This window comes from Mustela nigripes, chromosome 5 (genome assembly GCF_022355385.1).
Source record: "Mustela nigripes isolate SB6536 chromosome 5, MUSNIG.SB6536, whole genome shotgun sequence".
Classification (NCBI taxonomy): domain Eukaryota; kingdom Metazoa; phylum Chordata; class Mammalia; order Carnivora; family Mustelidae; genus Mustela; species Mustela nigripes.
In genome coordinates, this window is record NC_081561.1 from 13591720 (window position 1) to 13609390 (window position 17671).

At 42.2% G+C, this 17671-nt stretch overlaps 1 protein-coding gene across 2 annotated transcripts in view; it reads left to right on the plus strand.

Moving 5' to 3' along the window:
• Positions 1–471: 471 nt before the first annotated feature.
• Positions 472–17671, plus strand: part of RNF182 (ring finger protein 182) — a 63050-nt gene continuing 45850 nt past the window's right edge. The window contains exon 1 of one of the 2 annotated variants that reach the window (XM_059401626.1): positions 472–595. The gene's annotated coding sequence lies outside the window, so the exon portion shown is untranslated. Of the gene's footprint in view, positions 596–1058; positions 1118–17671 lie in introns of those variants that run through there. The other variant, XM_059401627.1, reaches the window with a different exon arrangement.

The window sequence follows — 17671 nt, forward strand, 5'->3', positions numbered from 1 at the left end:
AGCACTACCGTGGGTCTGCTAGTACTTTTCCTCCCTCTCCAAGAATTTCCTTAAGAAGGGACGCAGGTGCCAAGGTCAGCCTCGCCACTCTCTTCTGGGGAGGGCCCTGCCACGGTCCGTAGTGCGCGGCAGGTCGCTGGCACGGGATGAGCCCGCACAGCCTGGAACCGAGCAGCCGCAGCCGCTGCGATCCACAGGGCAGCCTGAAAGTTGAGTTTCAGCTTGGGAGGTTACAAGTGCATCCTGTTGTTTATAGCGAAAAACCGAAGCCCACTACCCTCCCCCCGCCCCCATCTCTCCTCCCGGAGCCCGCCACAGGACCGAGGCGCGGTGTGGACGGAGCGGAGAGCAGACCCAGGTGGGGCGATGCTGGTGGAGGGGAGGAGCAGGAGGAGGAGGGGAGGAGCAGGAGGAGGAGGAGGAGGAGCAGCAGGAGGAGGAGGAGGCACGGTTTCCCTTGGCAGCTCCGCGCGCGCTGCGGCAGTGGCAACAGGAGCGCCGAGTACCAGTTGCTCAACACTTTATCAGTTTGCCCTGCTCGCTCTTCCCTCTTCAGGGAATTTCCATTTTGAGGGTACAGCTCCACAGCCGAGAGGTGCGGTGGGCGGGGCCTTGGCGTGTCCAGGGCGGGAAATCAAGGGGTGGGGGGTGCCGACCCGGGTGGGAATAAGACGGGCCCCGGGCTGGCTCGCGTCTGTCCCCTTCCCCGCTCGCAGGGGCGGGACCCACCGTTCGGTGCGGGAGACCCGGAGAGGGGTGTGCTTGTGGTGGCGGCGGCTCCTGGCTGGGGGGGGGGGGGGGGCTTGTCCCCTCGGGGCACCCAGACTGCCGAGCAGGAGGGCGGGGGTCGCGGCGGCGGCCCCGCGCGGCCCGGACCCTGGGTGCCGGGGGGGTGTGTTCCCCCACTGCGCCCCGGGCCCCCGGCGGTTGCCATGGTGACGCAGGGTCGGCGGCGCGGCGCAGTGGAAACAAAGCGGCCCGCCAGCTCCTCGCGCGAGCTCCTCCTCCGCCGGCGCCTCCCTCCCCTCCCCTCCCCGGCCCCGCCGCCGCCGCTGCTGCCGCCGCTGCCGGAGCGGCTCCCGGCCCCGCGCCCGCCGCCACCGCCGCCGCGGGCCAGGTAAGGGGAGGGCGCCCGCGGCCGGGGAGGGCTCGGGAGGGGCGCTCGGGGGTGGGGGGCCGCCCGCCGGGCCGGGTCGCTCCCGGGTCCCCGAGGGGCGCGTCCCCGCCGGGCTCCGGCCGGCTGGGCCCCCGACGCCGCCGCCACGCGGGGGCCTCTGCCCCTCTGCCCCTCCGGCGCCTCCGGCCCGGCCGCCCGCCGCCCGGGGACGGCGCCGCCGGGGAACGGGCGCGCTGCGGCCGGCGGGGCGGGCAGAGCCTCGGCAGGCGGGCGCTCGGCCGGGGCTTCGACGGGCTGCCCTGCGCGGGGCTGCCCCGAGCGGCGGTGCGCGGGGGGCCGGCGGCGCCCACCGCGCGGCTCTCCTTTGGTTTGGTTTGGCGCGTTCGGCTGGCTTTGGGGCGGGGGGGCGGGATTTCCCTTTGGACTCGCCTGTGTCCTAGATGATCCTCTAGGAGGACGGGATGGGGAGGCTCGCAGGGGGAGGAAGCGAGACGTTTTTTAGTCTCCGGAAAGTGAGCCCGTACTTAGGTGCCTGGGACCCAAGCGTTCTGGTGCTTCTGAAGTTCGTGTGCATTTTGAACACAGTCACCTTTCTCTTTGGAAGGTGTAGTTACATCTGTAACGGGATGGGAAGGGTAGCCCGGGCTTCCCATCCAGCAACACCAGAGTTAACAGGAGGACCAGTGCTTTGGGGGTTAGGTGCTTGGCCCCGGTGTCACTGCTATTGTTTCTGGAAGGTATTGTGTTCATGCTTTAAGGAGCTGCAAAATGCTTTGCGTTTTTCCGTGTAAGGAAGCGGCAGTCTTGAGCACCTCAGGAGGCACATAGCTGGGCGGTGTTTGCACCTGTGTTTTGAGGGCAGGGAGAGGGTTAAGATGCTGTTGCCAAGGGCGTTTGGGTGCTGGCTGGGGAATTGCTCAAGTTCTTGGTGCCTCCGTCTGAACGGCCCCAAGCCTTGCCATCATTCATGATACTTAGTTTGTTGCAGACACAAAGAATGAATACCATTGCAAAGACTATTTTGTACCTCTTTAGATAACATGTGTGATAATGTGGTAGACAGCAGTATTCATTTTCAGACACAGAGCTCATCAGTCTAGAAGGAAATAATGTATTAGTACTATTTGTTTTAATTGGCGAGAGATGTGGGTTGGTAACTGAAAAATGATTCAACTAATTAAATTGTATTCCCAATTGAATAAAATAATACATAAGTTGGAATAGGCCAGTCAGAGAATGTTCTACGGAATGCGAGAAAGAAGGTTTTTGCCTAAAGGTAGTTCGTGAAAAGAAACCAGTGGCACGGATCATTTAGAATTGCAGTTAAGTTGATTAGAATTATGGCTATTAAAGCTACTTGAGGTGTCAGGCATAAAGTGATTATCTAATATTCCTCTTCTTTCTTTTGGGATTTCAACACCTGTTAGCCTGCTGATTACCAGATTTCTAAGTCAGTTTGTATTTGCTGGCAATTTTAAATAATGCCAATTCATAAGAAGATTGTATTGAAACTAAAAAATGAAGTTGCAACAACAGTTTCCAGATTATTTCACAATGGCATTTGTTTTTAAACTGATTTTACCTGTAGAGTGAGTCACAGATGCTCCGCTAAATAGTCTTTGATGGCGATAATGAAATGGTACATTGATTAAAATGAAGTAGATCTCTTTTGAGAAGGTAACCAGGAGAGAAAATAAGTATTTTCTCATTCAAGCATGAAGGCAATCAGAGTATTGAAGCCTAGGCATGTTATATAGGCGCAGAATGTAGTTTCATGTCTTGTAGTAAAAATAATGATTTTGTGCTCGGAGGTACCAAGAATACAGCTTTGTTCACGTATTTGTCAGCAAATCCAGCATTCAGGTGCAAGGACTCTGGATCCTCTCTGCAGCCGGATGGAGCCCTCGCTCTGGGTTCCAGCCTCAACATTTACATTGTGGTCCTTAGTTTGTATTCCGAAGGAGGGAGGTATCCAAGGTTAATTCAGCACAATAAGGACTCATGTGTCACCTTTGCTACTCAAGGCACAAGATTCAATAGAGTTTGGCATTTTTTATTCATTCATTCATTTATTTTTTTTAAGAGTTTGGCATTTTTAAAGCTGTCTCTCTTCCCCAAAAATAAAGTCAGTAAACATCAGGGTTAAACAGTTAAGGGGCTTCAGGCACCGCTTTGTAGTTTATTATGAAAGTTCTGAAGCATGAAATGGAGCTTTCATCAGTGCATTAAGGAACAATAATTTGGCATGTTTATATATGTTGCTAGAATTCTGGGGCATGTGCATACCCCAAAATGAAAGAAAAAAAGTACTTGTCATCTCCTCAGTAGCTCCCTAGGACACGCAAAGGAAAAGTGTGCTTTATGGCCTTGATTTAGATTAGCCACCTGGTGGAAATTGGGAATAGCACAGCCATCTTCAGGTGTGAAAACTAGTTGTCCCCCTGGTCTTTTCACAGTAGCAGGACTCTTCTCCAGAATTCCTAGGCTCAAGACTCTTAATTTTATGAAGTGAAGCTGGTCCTTGTTTTTGGGATAAGTTATAAAATATGGTCTGATAATTGTAATCACAGCCATTATTCTACCGGAAGCATCCTGCAACTTCACTTATCAAGTCTGTCCACAGATGGAAAATGAGCCCAGAAACATTCTCGGTCAAGTTAGGAGTCACATTATACCCGTGTCGTTGAAAGTCTGTTGTTCTGTAACCGCGTGAGCAAGCTGGCAGGGGCAGCAGAAGGCCACCGAAGACTTTATTGGCTGTTTCTGGGTCAGCGTTCTCTGGCAGTTTCTAGTTGCCCTGTGCTAACATGCTGACTGGTTGGTACCTTGGCATCGAGTATCATGTGCTGTGGCCTTTATAAAAGTCTATTTGTGAAGGATGATAGTTTTTTTTTTAATGATTTCTTCATTACTAAAGCCCTTAGGCATGGATTTGTAGTTGGGGAGAGGAATATGCCCCTGAGACCTGGAGGAAAAATGCTATAAATATAAGGTTAACCAACCTGTTGTGCAGGGCAGTATTGATCATAATGATAGCGCTGAGACAAGGCATGGGAGGCACATGGCAGTGGTGACGGGAAGGGATGTTTTGTGACATGGATTATTAATAGTGAATGATGGAGATTGAGGAATGTTTGCCGGGCATATGTTTTATTTTTTGTGCTCCCAATTAACATGAAGTAAGATGTCTTAACCATTTGGTAGAGCACAAATACTTGGGGGGGGGGGGGCGCTATATATATTTATACTGTCTGGCACTTGATGGGAGTGTTTTTAAGTACAGTTCAAGTACAAATCAATTAGTGATTGATTTCCTTACCTGTCAGTTTTTGGTAGCAATTATATAGTGCAGTATTAATCGTCAATGAATGTTTATCTGGTGTTTCCTTCTGTATATTTTGTATTGCTTGATCGAAGTTATCTGAGCTCTAGGGGTGAGGAATTACTTGTTTCCAACTATTGTGATTATTTCTTGTATTTTATCTCTAAATCGTGATGAACAAAATCCAAATACTCTCCTTGGGCCTAGTTTTCAACCATCTTTTTTCTTATGGGGAAAAGTTAATTCCTTAATCTTCTGAAATAATTTTATATCCCCAGAGTGTTAAGAAAATAAGATTTGGTTAGTTTGTTATTCAACCAGAAGAATACTGGAAACTTAGTTTATAGTAGTGTGCATTAAGAAAAAAATGCAAAACATGTTACAGTCTCACATTTTGGACATTTGCGTAGATGTATGATGAATAGGAAAATTGGGGGTTCTGGAGGGTGAGGAATTGTGTATTTCCCTAAGTGTTTTCCATTAGATCCCTGCTTCTTTACCTTATAATCAGCTGAAGTGAAAACCAAAGGACTAAGAAGTGGAGGTTTTCAGTGACTTAACAGATATTAGGGAGTTTAATACATCCTGAAAGTCTGCAGGGGTTTGATGCTCCAGGGGACAGGAGGGAAAAAAAAAAAAAAGACTCTGATGGCATTAATAATCTCTTTATCACTCTATGGTCCAAACTCCTGAAGAGATTACGCGAGGGCTCTTTCCTTGGTTTTCCGAGGTTGGCCCCTCCTGCATTAGAGATGCCAGTCCTGGTCTCTTAGCCCCACCTTTTCTCCCCACTGACCTAAAAGTGACTCCTTTGAACTGTGACTAAGTGCACTTTGAATAGTATTAACCACAGATTAACTATGTGTTTGCCTAACATATTTGATGTGTTTACATGAGAAATTGTGTTTCTAAGGATCAGTCCATTATGAACCTTCTTCCCTTTCTGATAACCATAGTCGGCCAACGGAGACATGGCATTTTCCACAATTTTATCACTCTGTGACATGTCAGACATAATTATGTTGAAGAACAGATGCTTACTCAAAGTCTTGAATTGTAAATCTACACTAAAAGGTTTCCGTGTGGTCTTATTGGCATTTCCTCTCGTTACATATGGCTTCCGCAGACCTTGTTTAGTGTGACTGCGGTTGCGTCTTTTTTCTGTCAATCAATCAAAACCCTCACGAGAGCTTCCTATGAGCCAGGCCCTTTCCTTTGCACTGCACAACTACTGGCTTATTTAATGCTCACAAGAAACCGAGGAGGGAAGTACTTTTGTGATCTCCAGTTTAAGACAGAGAAAACTGATGTGATCATTTTTGTTGTATTAAGCTAAAGGTACACAAAACATACCAGAATCCTAGTGTGTGTGTGTGTGTGTGTGTGTGTGTTTATGTTTATGTGAAGGAATGCAGGGAACTTTTTTAATCAGGTCACTGATATGTGTGTGTATATGTTTGTATAATAGTATAGAAATAATGATGCTCATTGTTATGGCACTTTGACATTTTTTTCTCATTTTAATGATGAGAAACAAAGCCTAAAATCTTAAAACAAGAAGGATTTCTTCGTAGCATATTGTGACATGTTCCAGAGTGTTTTTTTCTATATAAAGAATCTACAGTAGAGCCAGCCGACTGGGCTGGCTCAGTAGGTAGAGCACATGACTCTTGATCTTGGGGTTGTGAGTTCCAGCCCCATGCTAGGTGGAGAAATTACTTAAAAATAATATCTTAGGGATGCCTGGGTGGCTCAGTTGGTTAAGCAGCTGCCTTCGGCTCAGGTCATGATCCCAGCGTCCTGGGATCGAGTCCCGCATCGGGCTCCTTGCTCCGCGGGGAGCCTGCTTCTCCCTCTGACTCTGCCTTCCACTCTGTCTGCCTGTGCTCTCTCTCTCTCTCTCTTACAAATAAATAAATAAAATCTTAAAAAAAAATAATATCTTAAAAAAAAAAAGAAACTAGAATAGATTGATTTCCAAAAATGATGCTTTCTGAAGAGAGCTGTCCTTTCACTTATTATTTGTATTCAATATTAACAGAATCCGTATTTCCTATGGTGTTAATTTGTTGTATACGTTAAGTATGTCTTTAAATGGTTGTCTCTTCTGCATTGCCTTTTGTGGGCTCACCTCAGTCTGGTCTTACCTGTTTTTTCCTTAGCTAACTTCTTGCCCTAAGGATTAGATTTCTGCGTATACCTTTTAAAAAAACCAAAACCAAAACAAGTTGATATGTTGTGTTGAAAAATACTTGTATCTCTTTCTTTGTGCTAGACTGTAAGCTTCTGAAGAACAAGAACCATGGGGGCGCCTGGGTGGCTCAGTGGGTTAAGCCGCTGCCTTCGGCTCAGGTCATGATCTCAGGGTCCTGGGATAGAGTCCCACATCGGGTTCTCTGCTCAGTGGGGAGCCTGCTTCCTCCTCTCTCTCTGCCTGCCTCTCTGCCTACTTGTGATCTCTCTGTGTCAAATAAATAAATAAAATCTTTAAAAAAAAAAAAAAAGAAAAGATAAGGTAGGTACAAGTATGCTTTTCTTAATTGAATACTTTAAAAGTTTTTTTTATGTGATATAAAATCACTACATTTTACTCTAGTTGCAAAGTCAGTAGTGAGGGCTTAAAAAATCAATGTTAGGGGCTTAGGAAACTGACTCAAGTTTTATGTATCATTAGGGCACTATATAATTAATTTGAGATTTCATTTGAAACACAACATTAGAAATCACATCACAGTTCTGTTTTAACTTACTTGGATTTCTGATATTCATGTCTCAAAGATTATATATAAAAAGCATAAAAAGATAGTAGCTAGCTTGTTGTAGAAGTACAGGGTGTTATATGTAAGTGTGGAATCACTACATTGTACGCTGGAAACTAACATTATACTATACATTAACAACTGGAATTGAAATAAAACTTAAAAAATAATAGCTAATTTAATTTTATTTTAGCAATTATGAATAAACTTTTGATTCTGGTCAATGAGCAAAAAATGGATCTTCAAATATCATTTACGTTTGTTCTTATAATAATTTGAGTTCTTATAATAATTTGCCCCTCCCCACTCCATTTAAAGTGATTAATACTGATTAAGCATTTTAACTTAAGTGGTTTTTTTTTTTTTTAAGATTTTATTTATTTATTTGAGAAAGAGAGTGCGCGCCTGTGGGCAAAAGTGAGTCTAGGAGCAGAGGGAGAGGGACAGGAGACTCCCTGCGGAGCAAGGAGCCCAAAAAAGGGGTTGGGAGAGAGGATCAGTCCCAGGACCCTGGGATCATGACCTGAGCTGAAGGCAGCTGCTTACCCCACTGAACCACCTAGGCACCACTCAGTGGTCTTTTCTTATTTAAACAACATGAAAAGTAAGAGTAAGGGACAGGTGTCCATAAAAGCAAGGACTGAAGCAGAGTTCTATAGGTTCTTTGAATGAATGTTATAGTAGCTCCCATTTATTGTGCACTGACTTGGTGCCTGGTAGTCTATCAGTAGAGTTGGTGAATTTAAAAACATGATTCATGTGAATAAATCACAATTTGAAGTTGACCAAAATTAATTTGCTGATTATGGTCAAAGACTGTTTCCTAGTGCCTTGAAGATGCTTTTCCCTGGAGGATGCTTTGGGAAGAGAGGCCACTGAGCACTGAGGACTGCAGCAGGCTGGGCAGGTTCCGGACGGTCGGTGTGGTCCATTAGAGGAAGAGGGGGGGTCCTCAGGGGAAAACCAAGAACATTACACCCTTGCTTGTGCGTGCCTTGCAGACACCAGGTGGGGTGAGTTCTTTCTCTCCATCTGTTTTTAGAATTAAAACCAAAATTAAATGGAGTTATCTTCTATCCCCTGGATTTATTTTATTTTATGAAATGAAAAATCACTCCGTACACATCGTATACCCAAGGATGGATGCCTCGGGGGTCAGAGCCACACGGGGGAGAGGTCCTTGTCCTAGGATGCTGGAGGTCTGGATGAAGTTAGAAGCCTTGATCTTTGAACTCACCGAACCTGCTCTGGTTGCCAGACCTTAGCACTGTTTGCTTTGCTGAGACTGCTCTTTCTCCAAGGAGTTGTGTGCCTTACTCCCTGTTTGTTTCAGGCCTGTGCTCTGATGTTACCAGAGTGGCCCTCCCTAAGCATTCTGTGCAAAATTGTAACATTTATCTCCAGTCCAGGCTCTCTCTGCTCTCTCCATTCTCTGTTCTTTCCCACAGCTCTGTTACCACCTGGCATGTCATGTAAATTAACAAAAATTATATATCTGTCTTACTCTTCCATTGTGTAAAATTCCATAAAGACCCTTGCTCTTCTTTTTTTTTTTTTTTTAATTTTTGAAGATTTTTATTTTTTTGCTACTGTCTTCTTAGCCTCTAGAATGATGTCTGGAACATAGTAAGTGCTCAATAAACACTTCTTGAATGAAAAAGATAATTTTGTATGATCGTTGCCTGTTTCCAGCAGAAGGTACCAATTTTAGCAAAACTCTGGAATGTTATAGGGGAGTTTTAGATTTCCATAGTTAAGCCTCTGCCTGCTTGATGTGGTCAAATGATTGTCTCTCTAACTTAGTAAGTGATCCCAGAGAAAAGCACAGAAAATACCATCCTCTATTCTAATAAACCGATCGAAATTATTGATTTGGTGAAACTTGAGACCTCTATAATCGTTAAGACAAGAATATTTCCATGGCAGAGACTTTCTCAAATCGGTGGAGAGCTTTTTAATAATACCTTTATATTTTCATTGTCTTGTTGAAGGCTTAAAAAAATGTACTGTATATATAGTTCCCTTCTTTTTTCAAAGGCTTTGTAAAAATGAATATAAACCATTTGGAGATAATTTTTGAACCTTGCTAATGTTAATATGAATTGGAATTTCTTTTCTTTTAAGGATTTTGTTTATTTATTTGACAGAGACAGCAAGAGAGAAAATACAGGAGAGTGGGGTGGGGGTGGTGGGAGAGGGAGAGGCAGGCTTTCCACTGAGCTAGCAGCCCCATATGGGGCTTGATCCCAGGACTTTGGGATCATGACCCCAGCCAAAGGCAGACACTTGACGACTGAGGCACCCAGGCACCCCTGAATTAGAATTTCTTATGTACAATTTTAGGTCTAAGAAATAAAAGGTAAATGGTAAGTTCACTGCTCCATAAGCTTGAATTAGCAGTTTGCTTATAGATATTCAAATACTAATGGTAATAATAAGCATTTTAAAAGACAGGGCTTCCCAAGAGCTGGAGGGTACAAAATCAAGTCAGTCTAATAGTTTTCTGATTTATCTATTTTTTTTGGGGGGGGTGGCATTGCCAAGTTGTGCTTTAGCAAAGGTTTTCATTGTCTCAATCAGTGACAAATGGGCAGGACTGTAGAAACTACAGAATAGTTCCCCATTCTCTGGGACTTAAGATGTTCTGCCATTTGTTGTATCTGATGCATCTTTGTCACTTATGAAGGTTTTCTTTTTGAGCTTGTATCCATGCTTCTGAGAAGGCAAATAGACGTAGTGAAGATCATTAAGTCAGCTCTCAGGAGCCCAAAGATGGAAATGAAATCTCGGGTGCTTGGTCTGACGTGCACCTGCACAGTACCTTCCCCGCAGGAACGCCAAGAACCCGGGCTTCCTGGTAGTCAGATCGGGGCTGGAACACTGGCTTTGCCCTTTGCGTCTTGCAAGGGGTACAGGTCTCTGGGTTGAAAAATAACGAGATTTAACTCTGCCTCCAAAGTCAGGGCTGAGATTGACTAATTCGGAGAATGTGGGGAACAGATACATTTGTTGGGATAAGGTAGGAAGTTCTTCCAACAGACAGATGGTGATGGTATGAAATTAAATTTAAGGAGCACAGTAAACAACTCTTTCTGTTCAGACTCTAGTTTGCGTAGTTCTGAAACTGTCAACCCTGCGCTTAGCCATTAGCAAATGTATCCATTTGCACAGTACCTTTACCCGCGTAAAATAGATGGCACATGTACCAGCGAGAGCCCAGGAGCTAGGAGACCTGAACTGCAAGGGGCTGTGGTGCCATCACCTTGCAGGGTTGTTGTAAGGACACGTGATGGATGGATGGATGCAGGTGCAGCACACAGATGACAGATAAAAAACACTTAATAAAGGCAGCCCAGGGGTGCCTGGGTGGCTCAGTGGGTTAAGTCTCTGCCTTTGGCTCAGGTCGTGATCTCAGGGTCCTGGGATTGAGCCCCACATCCCTGCTCACTAGGGAACCTGCTTCTACCTCTGCCTGCTGCTCTCCCTGATTGAGCGCTCGCTCTCTCTCTCTCTCTCTCTCTCTCTCTGGTAAATAAGAAAAGTAAAATCTTAAAAAAAAGAAACAAAAATAACGATTTACTCGTGCAACATATTAAGATGTCAGACATACTATAGTGTCAGTAATATTTTAATGAATAGAATAAGAATTTCTTATTAAACTAAATCTACAAATAAATTTTCATCAGTTGATGTGCATTATAAAACATTTTTCATGTAGCAGGTTTTTTTTTTTTTAAAGATGGAACAATCTATTGAAAGGATAGAAAAATAAGAATGGATATGATTAAATTGTGGGATTTAGGTTAAATATGTTATAGTAGCTTCTTTTCTAAAATTATTACTAATTGGGGCCCGTGGGTGGCTCAGTCAGTTAAGTGTCTACCTTCAGCTCAGTTCATGATCCCAGGGTCCTGGGATCGAGCCCCTACATCAGGCTCCCTGCTCAGCCGGAAGACTGCTGCTCCCTTTCCCTCTGCCTGCAGCTCTGCCTGCTTGCGCTCCTTCTTGCTCTCTCTCAAATAAATAAATAAAACCTTTAAGAAAATAGAACTGTTACTAATTGAATACATTTTTTATACTTTATTTCATTTGATTGTTGTGAAATAATTTTTTAGTGATTTTTAAAAAAATATTTTATTTATTTATTTGAGAGAGAGAGAGAGTGAGTGCACAGGCAGGGGAAGGGGCAGAGGGAGAGGGAGAAGCAGACTCCCTACTGAACAGGAACCCGATGTGGGGCTTGATCCCAGGACCCCAGGATCGAGGCCTGAGCTCGCCTAAGGCAAGTGAGTGAATGCTACCTTAGATTAGGAGGCAAGATAACATTTAAGCTGTGATCTGAGTGACAAAGGGAGCCTTTATCAGGAGCAGAGCAATTTCAGACAGAAGGAACAAGTGCAAAGGCCCTGAGGTAGAGAGAAGGCAGGAGAATGGTATGAGATGATGTCAGAGAGGAATGGAGTGGTGAGATTGCTCAAGGTTTTATAATTCGTGGCAAGGACTGGGTTTTATTCTATGTGCTCTGGGAAACAATTGTAGGACTTTTTCCGAGGTAGTAGCTAGGGAAATGGGAAAAATGTGGTTTACATTTAGAAATATTTGTGCACATAGAGGTTGGATCATGGATGAGCAAGACTGGTAGCAGGCAGAATGATTAGGAGCCCAGGTGAGATGTGGTGTACTTATTACAATTGTAATTTTACATTTATTTTTTGTGCTTATTTGGTTGATATTGCCCTCATTAGACTGTAAGCTTCATGAGGAAAGAGACAATTTTTTTTCTTCTTTTTTTTTTTTTTTTTGGAGTTGTATTTCTAGTGTTTAGCCAGAGCCTGGTAGCATATGGGCACTCAGTGACCTAGTACTTGAGTAACTAGGTAAGGATTATGAGAAATGAATAAGATGTAGTCCATTTATGTTGACAGAATGATTCAGTGTTTTTCCGATATTACGCATGGAAGATTGAGGTACACACCATGGCCAAGGAAATTGTTATGGAAAAAAATCCGTGAAGTCATAATATCAAGGTCTTTTTTCAGATATTCAGGTTAGTGTTGTCAGCTCTTGACTCTTACTCTGATAGTGAAACTGCGACAAGTGAGTGGAAGGTATTTTCACAAGGAATCTGTGAGAACATTTGGTAGTCAAAAATGATGACATGTGAGGGGCGCCTGGGTGGCTCAGTGGGTTAAAGCCTCTGCTTTTGGCTCAGGTTATGATCCCAGGGTCCTGGGTTCGAGCCCCACATCGGGCTCTCTGCTCAGCAGGGAGTCTGCTTCCTCCTCTCTCTCTCTGCCTGCCTCTCTGCCTACTTGTGATCTCTGTCAAATAAATAAATAAAATCTTTAAAAAAAATGATAACACATGAGTTATAACCATGTGATATCACTGAAACCACTGAGGTTGTTAGGATCTCTTCATTGTGGTAATTTATGTGTACAAAAGTCACTCTGAGTATCTTACACTGAGTGTCCACCAAAGATATTTTAAAACATTTAATTAGAAAAAATCAGACACAGGACTGTGATTGATTTAAGACCAACATCACTTACTGTAATAGGGCTTTGGAAATGAACCAGGATACGAATTTATGCAGTGTTGGTATGGAGCTAGCAACATAACAGATTAAGTGTTTTCTCTTCTCCTGTCTTTATAGACAATGATGGCAGAGTTTGAAAGCTTTAAACAATTTTACTCAGACAGTGGGACACATAATTAGGAAGAGCTTAAAGCATTTTAGAGCTCTAATTTATATCTGGACGGAGATCCAATTATTCGTTGCTCTGCAGTAAATTTAAATGGTTTGATTATTAACCTCTAGGTCATGGTCGATTGGTCTATAAATGATAGATTTTTCTGCCAAAGTCAGCTTAAAAGAGGAGAAAATTTAGATAGCCCATGTTGTAGAAAAGAAGAATTTCTTTGGAAAATGCATTAAAGATTCTGCTGACTTTACTACATTTTTTCAGTAAATACATATTGAATATCTACCATGTATAAGGCTCTGTGCTGGGCCCTCATGACCAAAAGTGAACACTTTGCTGCAACTGACAATGAAGGATGGTCCCGGCAAGGCCAGATTAGGAAGACCTTAAACTCTTTTCAGCAGGGAAGTAAATGATCAGATTTGAGTTCTAGAAAAATCTCTCTGGGGATGAGTGTAGACTTCTCATAATCACAGCATTCTCTTACCTGTTTTATGTTATATATATCCTGTAAAGATAAAAGGAAGCATCATTTTTTGTTTGTTTATTTATTTAGTAAATAAGTAGGCTTCGTGCTGGAAGCCCAGTGTGAGGTTTGAACTCATGACCCTGAGATTGAGACTTGAGGCGATATCAGGAATTGGATGCTTTAACCTACTGAGTCACCCAGGCACCCCAGCATCATTTTTTTTTTTTTTAAGATTTTATTTATTTATTTGACAGACAGAGATCACAAGTAGGCAGAGAGGCAGGCAGAGAGAGAGAGAGGGAAGCAGGTTCCCTGCTGAGCAGAGAGCCCGATGTGGGGCTCGATCCCAGAACCCCAGAATCATGACCCGAGCTGAAGGCAGAGGCTTTAACCCACTGAGCCACCCAGGAGCCCCAGAAAATTTTAATTTGAATGAATTCCAATTTATAAATCTTTCCTTTAGGTTTATGCTTTTTTGTCCCAAGAAATTTTTGCTTGGCTTAAGATCATGAAGATATTCACCTGGCCTTTCAAGAAGTCTTATTGTGTTACCTTTCACATTTAGATTTATAACCCTCTTGGAATTTTATTTTGTGTGTGGTGTGAGGTGGGGGTCAAGAGGATTTTGATCTATGTAATTATCTTGTTGTCCCAGCATTACTTATTATAAAGATCATCCTTTCCACTGAGTTACAGTGGTACACTTATCCTAAATCAAGTAATTGTGTTTGTGAATCTGTTTCTAGACTCTCTGTATTCTGTCCTATTGGGCTCTTTGTCTAACAAAATACTTTAAATAACTGTAGTCCTAATTCCAGGTAGTGTTAAGTCATTCATTCATTCATTCATTCATTTATTTATTTATTTTCTTCTTGATTTCCTTTTGGTCTTTTCTTGGTGGTTAGCAGTTACATATGAATTCTAGAATCACCTTATCAGTTTTCACAAAGACACTGGCTGGGATTTTGACTGGAATTGCATTGAATTTGCAGATCAGTTTGGGAGAGTTGCTTAACAATATTGAGTCTTCTAATCAATGAACACAGTGTAGCTCTCTCTCTAATTAGGTTGTCTTTAATTCCTCAAAGTAATGTTTCAAGTTCTCTCTGTAGCATTCTTGCACATCTTTCATGAAGTTGATTCTTCTTGTTGTTGCAAATGACATCTTTAAAGTTTCACCTCCTAATTTTGTGTTGCCTTTGTATATAAAATACAATAGATTTTGGTATATTGACTTGGATTCCAAGGATTTTGCTACATTGGCTTCTTAGTCTTAATGGTTTATCTGTACAATCATCCATCCTCACTTAGGAATTTACTCTCTCTTAGCACTTAACTACTTCCCTCACCATACTTTTTTAACTCAGTAAAAGCCCCTGTTATTGATATTTTGGGCAGTTAGGATCTATTTGTGTTTACTGTTTCTTTTTATTCCTCCATGCAAATAAGTCTGTTTCCCTCTGGGATTATTTTTCTTCTGCTGGAAGACCTTTCTTTAGAATTTCTTTGTATTTTTGTTTGAAACTTCTAAAATTCTGTCTTAATTCTGGAAGTGTATTTTTGTTGCATGTAGAATTCTAGGTTGTCTTTCTCCCCCTCAGTGCTTTAAAGATACAGTTTCATCACCCTCTGTCTTCTACTAATTTTGTATAAGATATCAGCTGTCATTCTCCTTGATGTCCTTTGAAGATGATGTGCTTTTTTCCCTCTGTTTTAAATTTTGTTTTCTATTTTCTTGATATTCAAGAGTTCTATTATAATGTGCTTAGGCATGTTTTTCTTACTAGTTATTCTGCCTCAAGATCATAGAGCCTCTTATATCAGTTTTAGAATATTTTTGACAATTGCTGCATTAGATATTACTTCTTCTGGTCCAGTCTCTCTCCTCTTTTCCTGAAAGTGCAGTTTTATGTATAGTAGATCTCCTCACTATGTCTGATTTGAATCCAACTATTTTCTGTATTTTCCATTGTCGATTTTTCCCTCTTTGCTTTAATTTGGAAATTTTCTTTCTTTCTTTTTCTTTACTTTTATTTTATTTCATTTTTTAAATTATTTGACAGAGCGAGACACACAGAGAGGGAACACAAGCAGGGGGAGTGTGAGAGGAAGAAAGCAGGCTTCCCGCTGAGCAGGGAGCCCAATGTGGGGCTCGATCCCAGGACCCTGGGATCATGACCTGAGCCAAAGGCAGATGCTTAATGACTAAGCCATATAGGTGCCCCATAATTTGGAAATTTTCTATTGATCTATTTTCCAATACACTAATGGTTTCTTCTTAATGCTTAATCTGCTCTTAAAAAACATCATTGAGTTTTTATTGTTATAGTTTTACTGAGGTATAATTTATGTGCCATAAAATTCACTCTTTGTAAATGTACAATTCAGTGATATAAGTTAAATTTAGAGTTCTGCAACCATTACCAGATTGAGTTTTAGAATATTTTTTTCCACCCCCAAAATTCTCTTGAGCCCATTTGCAATCTCTATTCCCCGCTCTAACTCTAACTCCAAGCAACCACTGTTTTTCTTTTTTAATATTTAATTTTACATTTTGTTAAAAAACAATGATGGAATTTTGTACACGCTTTTAATTAAATCTACTTAATAGGGTTTTCTTTTATTTTTATTTATTTTTTTAAATTTAAATTTTAGGTAGTTAACATGCAGTGCAGTATTGGTTTCTGGAGTAGAATTTGGTGATTCATCACTTACATACAACACCTGGTGCTCATCAGAATAAGTGCCCACCTTAATCGCCATCACCCAGCTAGCCTTTCCTTACCCGCATCCTTCCATCAACTGTCAGTTTGTTCTCTATAGTTAAGAGTCTCTTGGTTTGTTTCCCTCTCTTTTTTATCTCCCCCCCAATATGTTCCTCTGTTTTCTTTCTTAAATGCCATACATGAATGAGATCATGTGGTATTTGTCTTTATCTGACTTATTTCATTCAGTATGATACAGTCTAGCTCCATGCACATCGTGTGGCCAGGTTTCATTCCTTTTTTGATGGCTGAGTAATATTCCATCACACACACATACATCACATCTTCTTTATCCATTCATCAGTTGGTGGACATTAGGTCTCCTTCCATAGTTTGGCTCTAGTTGATAATGCTACTGTAAACATTGGTGTGCAGGCTCCCCTTTGAATCTGTATGTTGGTATCCTAGTAGTGCAGTTGCTGGATTGTAGGGTAGTTCTGTTTTTAACATTTTGAGGAACCTCCAGCTGTTCTCCAGAGGGGCTGCACAAGTTTCCTTTCCCACCAACAGTGCAAGAGGGTTCCCCTTCCTTGCAAGCCTAGCCAACACCTGTTGTTTCTTGTGTTGTTAATTTTAGCCATCCTGACATGTGTGAGGTGGTATCTCATCGTGGTTTTGATTTGTGTTTCCTTGACGATGATTGATGTGAAGCATTGTTTCATGTGTCTGTTAACCATCTGAGTATCTTTTTTGGAAAATCGTCTGTTCATGTCTTTTGCCCGTTTCTTAACCTGGTTACTTGTTTTTTGGTGTTGGGTTTGGGAAGTGTTTTGTCGATACTGGATACTAACCCTTTATCAGATATGTCATTGCAAATATCTTCTCCCATTCCATAGGCTGCCCTTTAGTTTTGTTGAATGTTTCCTTTGCTATGTGGCAACCACTGTTTCTTTTTTTTTAAAGATTTTATTTATTTATTTGACAGAGAGAAATCACAAGTAGGCAGAGAGGCAGGCAGAGAGAGAGGGAAACAGGCTCCCCGCTGAGCAGAGAACCCAATGCGGGACTCGATCCCAGGACCCTGAGATCATGACCTGAGCCGAAGGCAGTGGCTTAACCCACTGAGCCACCCAGGCACCCCGCAACCACTGTTTCTATAAATTTGCCTTTTCTATGCATTTAATATAAATTGAATTATACAAATATAGTCTTTGTATCTGGCTTCTTTCATTTAGCATAATGTTTTTGAAACTTATAAGTATTGTCCATTTTTAAACATGCATTGATTGGTATTTTATTCCTTTTTATTGGTGAGTAGATTTATTCTGTATGGATATACTTTGGTCTGTTTATTTATGCAAATTTGGGTTGTCTCCAGTTATTGGCTACTCTGAATAATGCTGCCATGACAATTTGTGTAAGTCTCTGTGTAAACCTGTGCTTTCATTTCTCTTGGGTAAGAGAAGTAGAGTGGAATTTTTGGATTATATGGTGTATATATGTTTAACTGTTTAGGAAACTAATGAACTGTTTTCCAAGTGGCCGTAACATTTTAATTCCCACAGTGTTTGATAGTCATTTTCTTCATATCATT